This window comes from Cydia fagiglandana, chromosome 19 (genome assembly GCF_963556715.1).
Source record: "Cydia fagiglandana chromosome 19, ilCydFagi1.1, whole genome shotgun sequence".
Taxonomy (NCBI): Eukaryota; Metazoa; Arthropoda; class Insecta; order Lepidoptera; family Tortricidae; genus Cydia; species Cydia fagiglandana.
Window position 1 is genome coordinate 6,780,206 of NC_085950.1, and position 13,480 is coordinate 6,793,685.

Genomic DNA, 13,480 nt, shown 5'->3' on the forward strand with positions numbered 1-13,480 from the left:
TTGTGTGTGTATAAACAGATTTTGTGTAAGAATAGCTGTCGAACGGTTAAAACTTGAGTTTTATAATGTATTGTAATATGTGTAACCTCTTTGATCAAAGAGCGTTTTCAACATTTTCTGTCAAATATAAGGTTGGTGTTTGGATTGTCATAAAATTATTCCGATCTTATCGTGAATTTAGTCTGTCACTTTCAATAAAAATATGGCTTTGTTTGATGAAGATTATCGCCATTTTAAGAGACAACTCAATGCCAAGATGGAAGTAATTACTCTTGGAAAGGGAAATGCTAATTATGGTAACAAAAAAACATGCCTACATAAATCGATTTTTAAGATAAGTTAAATTGTTGGCGACTGGCTGGCGCGCGACCTCTTTGGAACATATAGTATTTTGTAAAACCTTTCGATTTATGATTCAATATTATTGTCAAGCAGTCTGCCTGTCACCGTTGTAATAACAACATCTTTATTGTGCTTTATTTATCAATTAAAATCATTAATTATAAAACGTGTTTCCATCATCACATAAGTAATACAGTCCATTCCACATTAGCTATCATGAATTGAAATACTCTCTTTATCATACAGTGCTAACTTTCTGCTCCTGCTTGATTAATTTTCGAGAAAGATGTTTGAGATTTATGTTCAAACATATCAACAGCCCAATGTTGAGGTTTGCATCAAAAGCAATGTTTATACTGGCTACTTTGTTGTTGTGATATTATGAATTTGACGTGTTCTTTCGATACTTCACTTATTGATTGACGCTTGTACTGTTTTCATGTGTAATATATCTACTTTATCAGAGATGTGAAAAATACTTTATAAAAAGTATTTAAATACAAAATACAAATACTTCCTTGATAATACTATTTCAAATGCAAAATACAAAATAGTTTTTGAATTTGTATTTAAATACAAAATACGAAATAGGTATTTTAAAAATACTTTTTAAAAATACAAATACTTTGCGATAAAAGGTACTCTGAGTAGTGAATACCTAGTCTGAATTAAAAAGTAACACTCGGAATTTCCGAGTTGAACAGACTCTCTTTATTCTTTGAAATCAATCCTGTATCTAAAGTGCAAATTTCTAGTTGTTTGCTCATATTAACCGGTAGGATGTAGGTATGGATGATGGTTTTTAACGGCCAACTTTTAAAGCATTAATTTGTAATGTTTTACAGCTCGTTAGTGTGATGAAAACGTCTCGTTTGTGTTTCACCAGGGCAGAAAAGTTTGTTATCCTCTCGTGCCTTGAAACCCTCGCAACACTCAAGATTCCACTTTTTTAACCACTCGCTACGCTTGTGGTCATGTGCGATGTTACTAAACAGATTCAACAGTTCCATGTTAAAAGAATGAGAGAGTTGCCAGGATTGTAACATCAGAAGAGATTGTAACTCCTACCTACATTACCTACCTACTATAAAGTATTTTGAAAATAGAAAATAGGTCCCAAAAACTATTTCAAATAAAATACAAAATAGTTTTCTTCAAAAGGTATTTAAATACAAAATACAAAATAGGTATTTTGCATTTTGTATTTGCATTTTAAATACAAGTATTTCAAATAAGTCACATCTCTGTACTTTATATATTTCTGTGTTTATCCGTTATAATTGTGTAAACTAAACGCTAGGATCTTTGCGCTGCTCTGCCCGTAACCCTCACACTTAATTTTTGACGATTGCTGGGAGGACATCATGGAAGTGTTTCGGCAGTTTTAAAGATTTTTTTAAGCGTTTATAAGGCAAAGGGAACATATTTCCCACCTGATTTCGAACTTTATTTCCAAGTGGTAAGGTTCAATTTTGCACAATTCCCGACACTCTAATGCCTTATAAAGGGTTAGAGTCTGTGCGGAAAGAAAAGAGTTGTGGAATGTATAGGGCACCATACATTCCACAACTCTTCTCTTTCCGCACAGACTCTAACAGCTATTTATTAATCAGACCACATTTTCAAACAAATTGTCAAAAGCACTGCCAATGATTAATACAGTGTCTTTCTTTTTGTTGTCAATTATTGGAAATAACTTTTGTTTGATTTTTTTTTGTTCTAATTAAAAAAAAATTACCGTTAGAGCTATGATATTTTATATGTAGATAAGCCATACACTAACATATCAAGCGAAAAAAATGATGCCAACCAATGCTGCCAACGACACGGCAGCATTAGTTACAATTTGTTTACAACTTCATACGCAAATGCGTAAAAGAGACGGCACAATTAAAAGAATACCTAAGTAAAAAAGAGACGGCTAGTGTTTGTCACTTGCGCGTGAATTTGGTAAATCAGTGATACCACCATAACACGACGGCAAACAGTGAATATGGCGCGAAGCGTAAAACTTATTAAGAAAAAAAAATATCAAAGACTAAGATGTTTGACAGAAGGTGCAAATCATTTTAATGCAGTTTTATGTAGTAATGTACTCGTAACCGAAGTAAAAAGTTTTCATATTTAGTTATGTAAATAAAAGATATTATATTATACTCTTTATTCATCATTTTTCTTATACTATAGAAACATTTTGACAAAAAGCAAACTCAATAACAACAAAATCCTTTATTTTACTAACAATTTTATGTTATTAATAATTGTTACTGTGTGAGAAAATGAAATGCTTGACAATAAATACTAATTTTGTAGTAATCTTTGTATAAACAGCAATATACCTATTTACTTAATTGACGCGACCCGGACAATAATATGGCCAATAATAATCTTTTATTTGCCAATTGTTGTACTTAAATACAAGAAAAAATGCGTTCAAGTAAAAAACTTCAATATTAAAGTTGAAATTTAAGTATATTTCTTTTATTTGTACGACAAGCACCAAACAATGAATGCAACTTACCATGACACGTCTGCTATGATAATCTATGTACGCAGTTGGTGCGTCCTTGTCATTCTCGCTGATGAGAACATAAACTTATCTCGTTCTGTCAGCCGGCGAAAATGGCGGCTGGGTTTATTTAATTCAAGATTAAACCGAAGAAAAACGGGTTATTTCAGCTTTTACTTACCAATGATATGTGACGCCGTCAATTTTTTTGCGCTTCCGCGGATAATTTGAGCATTTCAACATAACGCAGGTCGGCATTTTGTTGCTTAATACACGTTATTTGTGGAAAAGTATTAACCGGTGTACACCTTCGCGCTTGCGTCAGGCAGACTGAGACAAACTCGTACACATGACACGAGGTGAGTGCTTCAATTTTGGAACGTGTATAACACATCTACATATAAAATATCATAGCGTTAGAGCATTTCTGAGAAGTAACCCTACGTAGGATTTCAGGGTTTGTCCAATGGCTAAGGTCAGCCAGTATAAAAATAGCAAAAAATAAAAGAAACGCTCAGGTACCTTTTTGAATTTATAAATCTCTAATTTAGTTTGAGGCTGCGGGGCTGACATAGATAAAAAATACGGGTATGTTGACTTTGGAGATGTGATAGATTCTGATTTTAGAGAACAATGTACTGAGGCCTTAGTTTTCCTTGTTGTACCATTACATGGGAAATGGAAAGTACCAACTGGGTACTTCATGGTAAATAAAGTCTCAGCTGACCAAAAAGTATTATTACTGACTAAAGCCATCGAATACTGTAATGAAGTCAACATTATTGTTAAAGCTGTAACCTTTGATGGTTGTCCAGTGAATATGGCTATGGCGAAAGGTTATGATTTCAACCCGGATAACCTTAAAACTGTAATCAAGGTGAACAATAACGAAATACTGTCCATATGCTTAAATTGATACGATATAGTTTTGAACATTATAAGGAATTTCAGGATGCTGAGGGACAAAGCATTAAATGGAGTCATCTTGAATTACTTCACAAATTGCAGGAAAATGAAAACTTTCACGCGGCAAATAAATTACGGGCCCAACATTTATTATTTAATAATAATATAATGCAAGTTAATCTCGCCACACAGCTTTTTAGTCGAAGTGTTTCGATCGATTTGACTAAGAGCGTCATGGAAAAATACATTGATATTAGATTGCTTTACTTGTCGAAGAAAACAAATCCTCAAAATGCTGTTAGGAGGATACTTACACAAAATTAATCCATTTTAAAAACCAGTAATAACAATCATTTACTTCTATTTAGGTAGGTTTATTTTTTGTTTTCTAGCACATCTAAAAGCTCGACACCTGGCCAGCATCGACCCAACTCATATGCTCGCCGTGAGCCCTAAAGGGGCCCACTGGTTACCAGTTCGCCGGAACAACAAATACATAATACAGGTCAGGCTAATCCCAATAAGGCCTAGTTTCCCCTCTGGGTTGGAAAGTCAGATGGCAGTCGCCTTCGTAAAAACTAGTGCCTACGTCAAATCATGGGATTAGTTGTCAAGCGGACCCCAGGCTCCTATAACACAAGGAAGAACAAGACATAATACAGGTCAGGCTGAGACAGCGCCGAGCTTTTATTTAAGTGTGCTAACACATTACACATCCTTTAATTAAGATTCAGTTGTTTTTGGGGTGAATGTCTCCATTTACATTACGAGAGGCCCGAAATACATACAGCCAAAGACATATGTAACTTCGTATAAGATGAATAAAGTCTAAGGAAAAAACGTGCCTCGGAAATCAAGAAAAAGTCATTCTCGGATAGATGCCGTATGAGATTAGATTTTCCACGATTAACAGAAAATGACATGAAAATATTGTTTACGGGAACGTATCAGTTGGGACAAGCTATATCATATTTAGCGGAAATGTTGAACGATGAGGGCTCAATTAATATGCTGTACTGAATTAAATTTAAACACCTGTAAAATACCATGGATGCATCGAATAAATGATTATGATTATGAAAACACATACATATTAAAAATTTGTACATTTTTCAGGTCAATCAAGACATTGATTGACCTGAAAAATGTACAAATGCTTTTTGCAGTACACACCATACGGTGGTGATGTTATTGGTATTCAACACTACTACTGCGAATGTGCTAATGGCCTAAATGGCCTGCGTACTGTCGGATGTTGTTCTCATGTCGCAGCCGTAATATACTATCTAGCATATGGACGTTTTTTGTCGACACTGCCAAAGCCATCGATGATCTTAACCAATATGTTCAAAAATATTGAACTAACGGTAATTAATGAACATAGCGATGATGACTAAAATCTCACCACATTACATAAAGATACTACTTAATATTTTTCTAAAAAAAGTATTATCCATAGCTTTATATCCTTTCTTATTTTATATCTTACGGCACATGTACAGCCTCTTTATTATTAGTATTTTACAATCTCATAGAAAATAAGAATGAGTTAAATGTCAAGTACCTATAATTTGTATAATTCCTTTGGAACAAATTCCTGACCATTAGCGAAGCTGTGATTTGCAATATTTGTAAAAAATAAAATGTGGCGATTTTAACATATGTATATAATTTAGCAACTCAAGTCATTTTGTCCAAGAATTGCAAGATTTTTATAATTTGATTTTTTAATTTAAGATTGTTAAACGAAGACAGAGATTCTCTATCAAATAAGGTAAAACTCCAGGAAATGTTTCCAAAACAAAAACGAGTTTAATATTCAGGTTTGAAGTTTTGTTTTAATTTTATGGCTATTTTAAACTAGGACACTTAATCTGCCCAACCCTGAACACACTAAGCGCCTAACGATTTTGTAATAACAAAAATAAATTTTAGTTTCGAAATCAACTATGATGAATACTAATAATTTCCGTACAAAAAATAATGATATCCCATCAAAGACATGTGAAATGAGAGCCAAGTTCAATATTTAAGAAAATTCGTCGTTGTTGACTTCGCCGGAAAAGGAACTGAGATCTACGAGGGGCGTTCAAAATATTCTCGGTATTGATATCTTACAACCTCTTCTTAAATTTCTTTCGTTACTGGCCGTTAAGGTTTATTCATTGACATTAAAAAAAAGTATAATTCGAACCGAGATGTTCTTTTGTTTTTCTGCAATTGCTGAACAAACATGAACATCACGTGCGAATTGACAATGTTAACTAAATTAGAACATCAATGCGGCATAAGATTCTCGACAAAACAGGGTAAAAATAAAAAAACCATAAAAGTGGAAATGGATTGTGTTTACCGTGAGTCTGCTCCTTCTTTATCTACCATTCAAAAGTGGTCAAGCGAATTTAAACGTGGAAGGGAGAGTATTGAAGATGACCCTAGACCTGGTCGGCCTGTAGTAGCTACTTCACAAGAAAATATTGATAAAGTGGAAAAACTTATATTGGAAGATGGTCGAGTGAAGGTAAAATCTATAGCTCAAGTAACCAATCTTTCTATTGGTATCGTACATGATATTATCCATGACCATCTTAATATGTCAAAAGTAAGTGCAAGATGGGTTCCGCGAATGCTGACTCAGCTTCAAAAAGACATGCGTGTAGCGTGTTGTTCCGATGTTATTGACCTGTGCGGTGAAAATTATGATGCGGTGCTGCAAAGAATAGTTACTGGAGATGAAACCTGGGTTCATCATTATGATCCAGAGAGTAAACAAGAGTCCATGCAGTGGCACATTAAGGGTTCAGCTCATCCCAAGGAGTTCAAGGTCGTCCCTTCAGCTGGCAAGGTCATGGCCACGATATTTTGGGATTGTGAAGGAATATTATTAATCGATTATAAAGAAAAAGGTGTAAATATCACAAGACAGTACTACACTAACATTCTACGTCAATTAAAGGATGCAATCAAAGAAAAGAGGCGAGGAAAGTTAACCAAAGGTGTTCTGCTTCTGCGTGACAACGCCCCCGTCCAGACTGCTCATATTGCCAAGGCAGCTATTGTTGAATGTGGGTTTGAAACTGCTACTCACCCACCGTATAGTCCGGACTTAGCCCCCAGCGACTTCTTTTTGTTCCCCAATCTTAAAAAGCATCTGCGTGAATTTTTTTTTTCTGACGATGAAGCATTGAAGGCGGCAGTGGAGGAGCATTTTTACACCAAAGAATAAAAATATTTTTATGAGGGATTAAAAAAAAATATTGATCGATCTTTTAAGTGGATGAACATAGGGGGGGAGTATATTGAAAAATAAAAATATCAAACTTTTCGTACTTGTTTGTTTTCAGTCTCATACCGAGAATATTTTGAACACCCCTCGTATATGGGTGCCAGGTTCTAAGTTTGCTGGAAAGTTAAGGAATTGTCTTGGCTAGTTTTTATACCAAAAAACTACCAAGAAATTCTTCAATTAGTAGAAAAAGAAGGTTGCGTTGCGTGACATAAAGTTTAACAGGATGCTAAAATAATTTTTAAGAAAAAAAAACCGACTTCTATGGGGCCCGGTGAAAGATTATGGTAGATGGTGCACTATGTAGAAAAGGAGGTAAAACCAGTACCTACTTTCTAGTAGCATTTCGTTTCCGTAAGGGTCGTAGTTATCTAGCCTAACCTAACCCACTTCTCTGATAGCAGTTCGGTTCTGTGAGGATCGCAGTTCGAACCTAATCAAACCCACTTTTCTAGTAGCATTTCGTTTCTGTAAGACTCGCAGTTCTAACCAAACCTAACCCACTTTTGTTCGGTTCTGTGAGGATCGCAGTTCAAACCTAACCCAACCCACTTAACGGCGCATGCGGTGCGGTGTACGGGAGTTTGAGCGGGAGGGGTTTGGCATCATCATACCCACATTTTATGGTAGTTAATCATAGTGGTTTATTTAGTTTAGGTATCATAGTGGTTTTCCGGGTCAAGGTCCGGGTCTCTGAGTCAGAGTCCGGGTCCGAGTCCCGGTCCAAGTCCGGGTCCGGGTCCGAGTCCGGGTCCGAGTCCGGGTCCGAGTCCGGGTCCGAGTCCGAGTCCGAGTCCGGGTCCGAACCGGATCCGGGTATGAGTCCGGGTCCCAGTCCAAGTCAAAATCGAAATTCGAAATCACCAAACATGTACTATGCGTCGTTGAAGAGTTCTGTTCTGATCATCATCAGCAGTTCCACTTCATCAAATGCGACAGTTTTTAATGTAAATGCTTGATTTTATGATGAAAATACAAAAAAATCTATACGTATGCCTTTAAGATTTGAGGAGTTCCCTCGATTCCTTATGGATCCCATCATCAGAACTCGAGCTTGACAGAAATGTGGCTTAAAAACTAAACTTGCTTAACAAACATAACGAAGAGGACAAATCGCCAAACGTGAACTATGCGTCGTTGAAGAGTTCCATTCTGATCATCATCAGCAGTTCCACTTCATCAAATGCGACAGTTTTTAATGAAAATGCTTGATTTTCTGATGAAAATACAAAAATCTCTATACGCATGCCTTTAAAATTTGAGGAGTTCCCTCAATTTCTCATGGATCCCATCATCAGAACTCAAGCTTGATAAAATTGTGGCTTAAAAACTTAACTTGCTTAACAAACATAACGAAGAGGACAAATCGCCAAAGGTGAACTATGCGTCGTTGAAGAGTTCCGTTCTGATCATCATCAGCAGTTCCACTTCATCAAATGTCACGTTTTTGAATGTATATGCTTGATTTGTTGATAAAAACACAAAAATCACCATATGTATGCCTTTAAGATTTGAGGAGTTCCGTCGATTCCTCATGGATCCCATCATCAGAACTGGATTTTGACAAAAACGGGACCAATCTGTATGCATATACATACAATCAAAAAATATTTTTCAAAATCGGTCCAGTAATGACGGAGATATGGAGTAACAAACATAAAAAATAAAAAAAAAATAAAAAAAATAAAAATAAAAAAAAACATACAACCGAATTGATAACCTCCTCCTTTGGGATTTGGAAGTCGGTTAAAAAGCTTTATGAAAGCTAGAAGGAAATGAGATCCAACAAAGTCAATTCCTAAAAAAAATTTTTTTTTAATGCTTTATTAACAAGTCTGTTACTAAGTTGGTTTAAATTTTCTTCTAGAATAACGCTTATAGTGGTTTTAAAAGTTAAGGAAGTGTACAACATATCACGGTGTTACAAAGCCAAGAAAAACGTAGAAAAAAAAACGTAGTGATTTAATTCTCTTTGGCCAAGATAAGGGCCTAAGTGGAGGACTATTTCTTTTGCTGATGTTAAGATACATGTTAAGTTATGTTTTGTTAAAATAAGTAAACAGTTTTGTCAAAATGAAAGTTTTCTTACAACAACCTAGCTCTAACGTCTCAAACCGTATAACACCATCTGGAGACGATAGATACGATACGAGTAGGTACCAGATTTTGCTGCAGGAATCCATACTATCGATATAAAGTTGATGAAAGTAGTTACTTGACTGAAGAAAGCAACTTTGATACATTTTCATTTATACTACTTCATTGGAATGCAGGAATGGAGGACAAACTTTAAGGCTAGCAGCGCGTATGCCAAAATGCATAAGGACCGTATCGGAAAGAAAAAACCGGGCAAGTGCGAGTCGGACTTGCGCACGAAGGGTTCCGTACCATAATGCAAAAAAAAACGGAAAAAAAAATGCAAAAAAAAAACGGTCACCCATCCAAGTACTGACCCCGCCCGACGTTGCTTAACTTCGGTCAAAAATCACGTTTGTTGTATGGGAGCCCCATTTAAATCTTTATTTTATTCTGTTTTTAGTATTTGTTGTTATAGCGGCAACAGAAATACATCATCTGTGAAAATTTCAACTGTCTAGCTATCACGGTTCGTGAGATACAGCCTGGTGACAGACGGACGGACGGACGGACGGACGGACGGACGGACAGCGAAGTCTTAGTAATAGGGTCCCGTTTTACCCTTTGGGTACGGAACCCTAAAAAGACAACTTTTCGCCTGCATTTTATTTTCACGGGCGTCAAATAACTAAATGGAAAAGAAAACGAACAACCACCACCAATACATAGGTACTAAACGAATTTTAAAAATGAAGGCTATTTGTATTTTGTTTTAGTATTACCTTCAAATAATTTTTCGCGCCACCTATTCAGAAAGATAGCTTTTTCTTCCCTGCTAGAAAGGATCAAAATGGCACTTTTCTTCCCTGCTAGGAGGGATCAAAGTACTTAACACTTTTCTGTTCAAGCACACTATTTTTAAACTTTTTGGCACACTATTTTTTTAGCTTAAATAATCTGTTTAAGCATCATAATTCCCTCATAAGAGATGTGAAAAGCAGTATGTGTCACACTGTATCAAAATTATTTCGTCTTGTAAGCTCATTCAGGATTCAATGTACCTACGCCCTTGACGTAAATATATCATTTTGATCCCTTGTGACACAAACTATTTATTAATAACGTAGATTAGGTAGGTACATTAATTTTAAAGATTCTGTTTACTTTGAATTAGTTAATTTAGAATTAGTAAATTTGAATTACTAAAAGTATTGTAACAAAATGTTAAGATTTGAAAACCCTGGGTAATTCAGATAATATGACAGGAATGAAAAGGTATTAGAAAGCAGTGTTGGCCGAACGTTAATGCAATTGACCATTAAAAATTAACCATTGAAAAGGTTAATTGCCATTAACCATTGAAGGAAAATTAATTATCAATTGCATTGAACATCAATTTGCATTAACGTTAATTTATTACGAACCACTAACAATTAAAAAGAATTAATGGTTATTGCTTTACAAGCCATTAAAAACTAAAACAATTTTTAATGAAAATTAAACATGTGATTGATAATTAACAATTAACAAGAATAAATATCGTAAGTTTATAAAGACGTCCAAGGGATCAAAGGTCTAGTGCAGCGGTCGGCAACCTGCGGCCCGCGGGCCGCATGCGGCTCGTGAACCTATCACTTGCGGCCCGAGTGCCGCCTTGGCTATTTTGTATGTAATAGTGACAAACGACAATGTCTCATAAAGTCATAAATATTAACAAAGTACAGCCCGCGTCACCATTTATTTTGTTTATTTTTATTTTTTATTTATTATATTTATTTCATTTACTTTATTTACTTTATTTATTTTAATAATTTTATTTATTTTATGAGCACCCATTATAACTAACAATAATGGGTGTATTCCCATTTGTCCCCACGGGGAACATATAGTAAATATATGTGCAGTTTGCATATAAATTATTACCATTTTTCCCCACTTTATTGGTGTGGGGACAAATGGGAACATATCATTATCCGATATTTTCCCATTTGTTCCCGCCTGGAGCAGATGGAATAAGCGCTTCATATAAATGAATAAATCCTATTTGTCCCCGTTTCCCATTTGTCTCCAACTCACATATGACAGGGACAAATAAAAATACACCAATAATGAGTGTATTCCCATTTAATAGTTTCAAGCAAAATTAACATTAATTATTAGTTTATGAAAAAATATTTAATTCCATTAAACGTTAATGCAATTGAGAGTAATTCTAATTAATTTTTTGAAACTTTAATGCCATTAAATAGGCAATTAGATTGACAATCAATGTAATTAAACGTCTCAAGATTCAATTCTAACTAACTTTAATTAAATTGATGCGTAATGCAATTGATTAATTGCGGAATTAATGGTTAATGCAATTGATTAATTGTTAATTAGAATTAACCATTACGGCCAACACTGTTAGAAAGGGTAATTATGGTCACAAGTAACTTGCGAACTTTCTACCAACAGCAAGGCTGACGATTTCTTAACTATAATATTTAAAACTTTCGCGTTTTCAACACATATTAACTCACTATGTCTGGGAGACCGAGCATTGCTCGGAAAACATAAAATAAACTCAAAAATGCGCGTTTTTCCAGTGATAAGACCTAGCTAGATCAATTTATCGCTCCTGAAAGCAAACAAATAAACAAGAATTGCTCGTTTAAAGGTATTAAATTTATAACTCATCACATCTATGGATGGATTTTATTTGGGGATGGGACGGGGGGAAAATAAATTCGCGATAACCCGTCTATAAATGTGAGTTATTTTTAACCATTACTGTTCAAATTGGGTGTAAAAACGGACTCATTACTCGTACACATTTAGGAAAGCCAAGAACTGATCTCATATCTTACAGACACTGAGCGGCATCTTATTTGGTGTACTTTTCTTTACTTTTAATTTGCTATACGTAATGTATGTTTTTATACGAAATAAATATTTTCTATTTCTAACTACTTATTTTATGATGAAAAACTTAACAAAAGAAAACGAAAAACCACCACCAATACCACCTAAACGAAATTTTAAAATGTGGGTTATTAGAACTTCCTTTAGATTTGTCAATATGAATTACTAAAATATAGAAATTTTAATAATTCGGGTGATATGCCTTACCAAGAAAACTACAAATGTTTTTACCGAATAACAACTGTATTGGGAATTGATTGGGAAGACAAGACAAAAACGACAAGAGAAGGTAATTATGGTCGCAAGTAAATTACAAAAGCTGACAGCAGATTTCTTAACTTTTTAAAAATTATCCTTCGAGTTCTATTTTGGTGTATATCGGGTGTTCCAGAAAGTATAAGCACAACTTTGCGATGCTGCCTTTTGGATTCATACTACTAACTGGTTAAAAAACGTTTATGAATTCGTCAGTTAATTATTTTTCTATAATTATTTAAGTTCCTTGCAAAGCTTGTGTGCAAAATACGCGAAATACGGGGCAGTTCTTCAGAAACACGAAATATATTGTGCACAAATGGTCAACGATTCATTACTTCACGCTCAAAGAGTTGGCGAATTATGCAGTAGTTAACATCGGAGCCGAAAGTATAATAAGGATTCACCTTTTACGATGTACCAAGAAGTGTCGGATAAGGAGGCCTATAGATCTAAAATTGGACTGTAAGATTGCTCAAGTGTTCTACTGAAAAAAATACTCTTCTGTTAGGGATGTGGCCAATAAATTACAACAATCGGCTAGTAATTACATAAAGGCCTTTAAAAAGCTGAAGAAACCAAAATGGAGTGAAACCATGGGCGTGGAAATTTTATAATAACCTATTGTGCTGAAAATCTTCGGGCATTATCAATATCATTAACCCTTATCTTGGCAAGGCTCAAAATATCTTAAATATAATTTTATTTTTAGTTTTTCGTCACCTATTGCGCATACTAGACTATTAAAAAATAAGGATAAAAATCCAGGATTTTCCAATTTCTGAAAATCATATGTATCATATTTGATACAGTGCCAATCCGTCGACAAAATAGTTACCTACTTTTTAGAAGAAAAATGTGGATTTTAATAAAAATAAAACGTGTAATGCAACTGAAATTATCATTTATTGCTAATTAAACGTAATCCAAAGCATCAGATAACTATTACACCTGTAAAAATAAATTATATCTACGAATACCTGATCACATGGGCGGAAAATATGATACCGTAAAGTTTCAAAAAATTCGTCAGCAAAAAGTTGAGTAAAATATGAAAAGTAAACAAATAATTTAAAAGTCAAAAAAATATTTTTTTTTCACTTTGGGGGCATTTTTGCCATGCACAGATTTTTCCGTGCTACGGGCTACGGCGTAGCAATTATGCTACAGCGTACGAATATACAGTTAAATAACATCTAGTA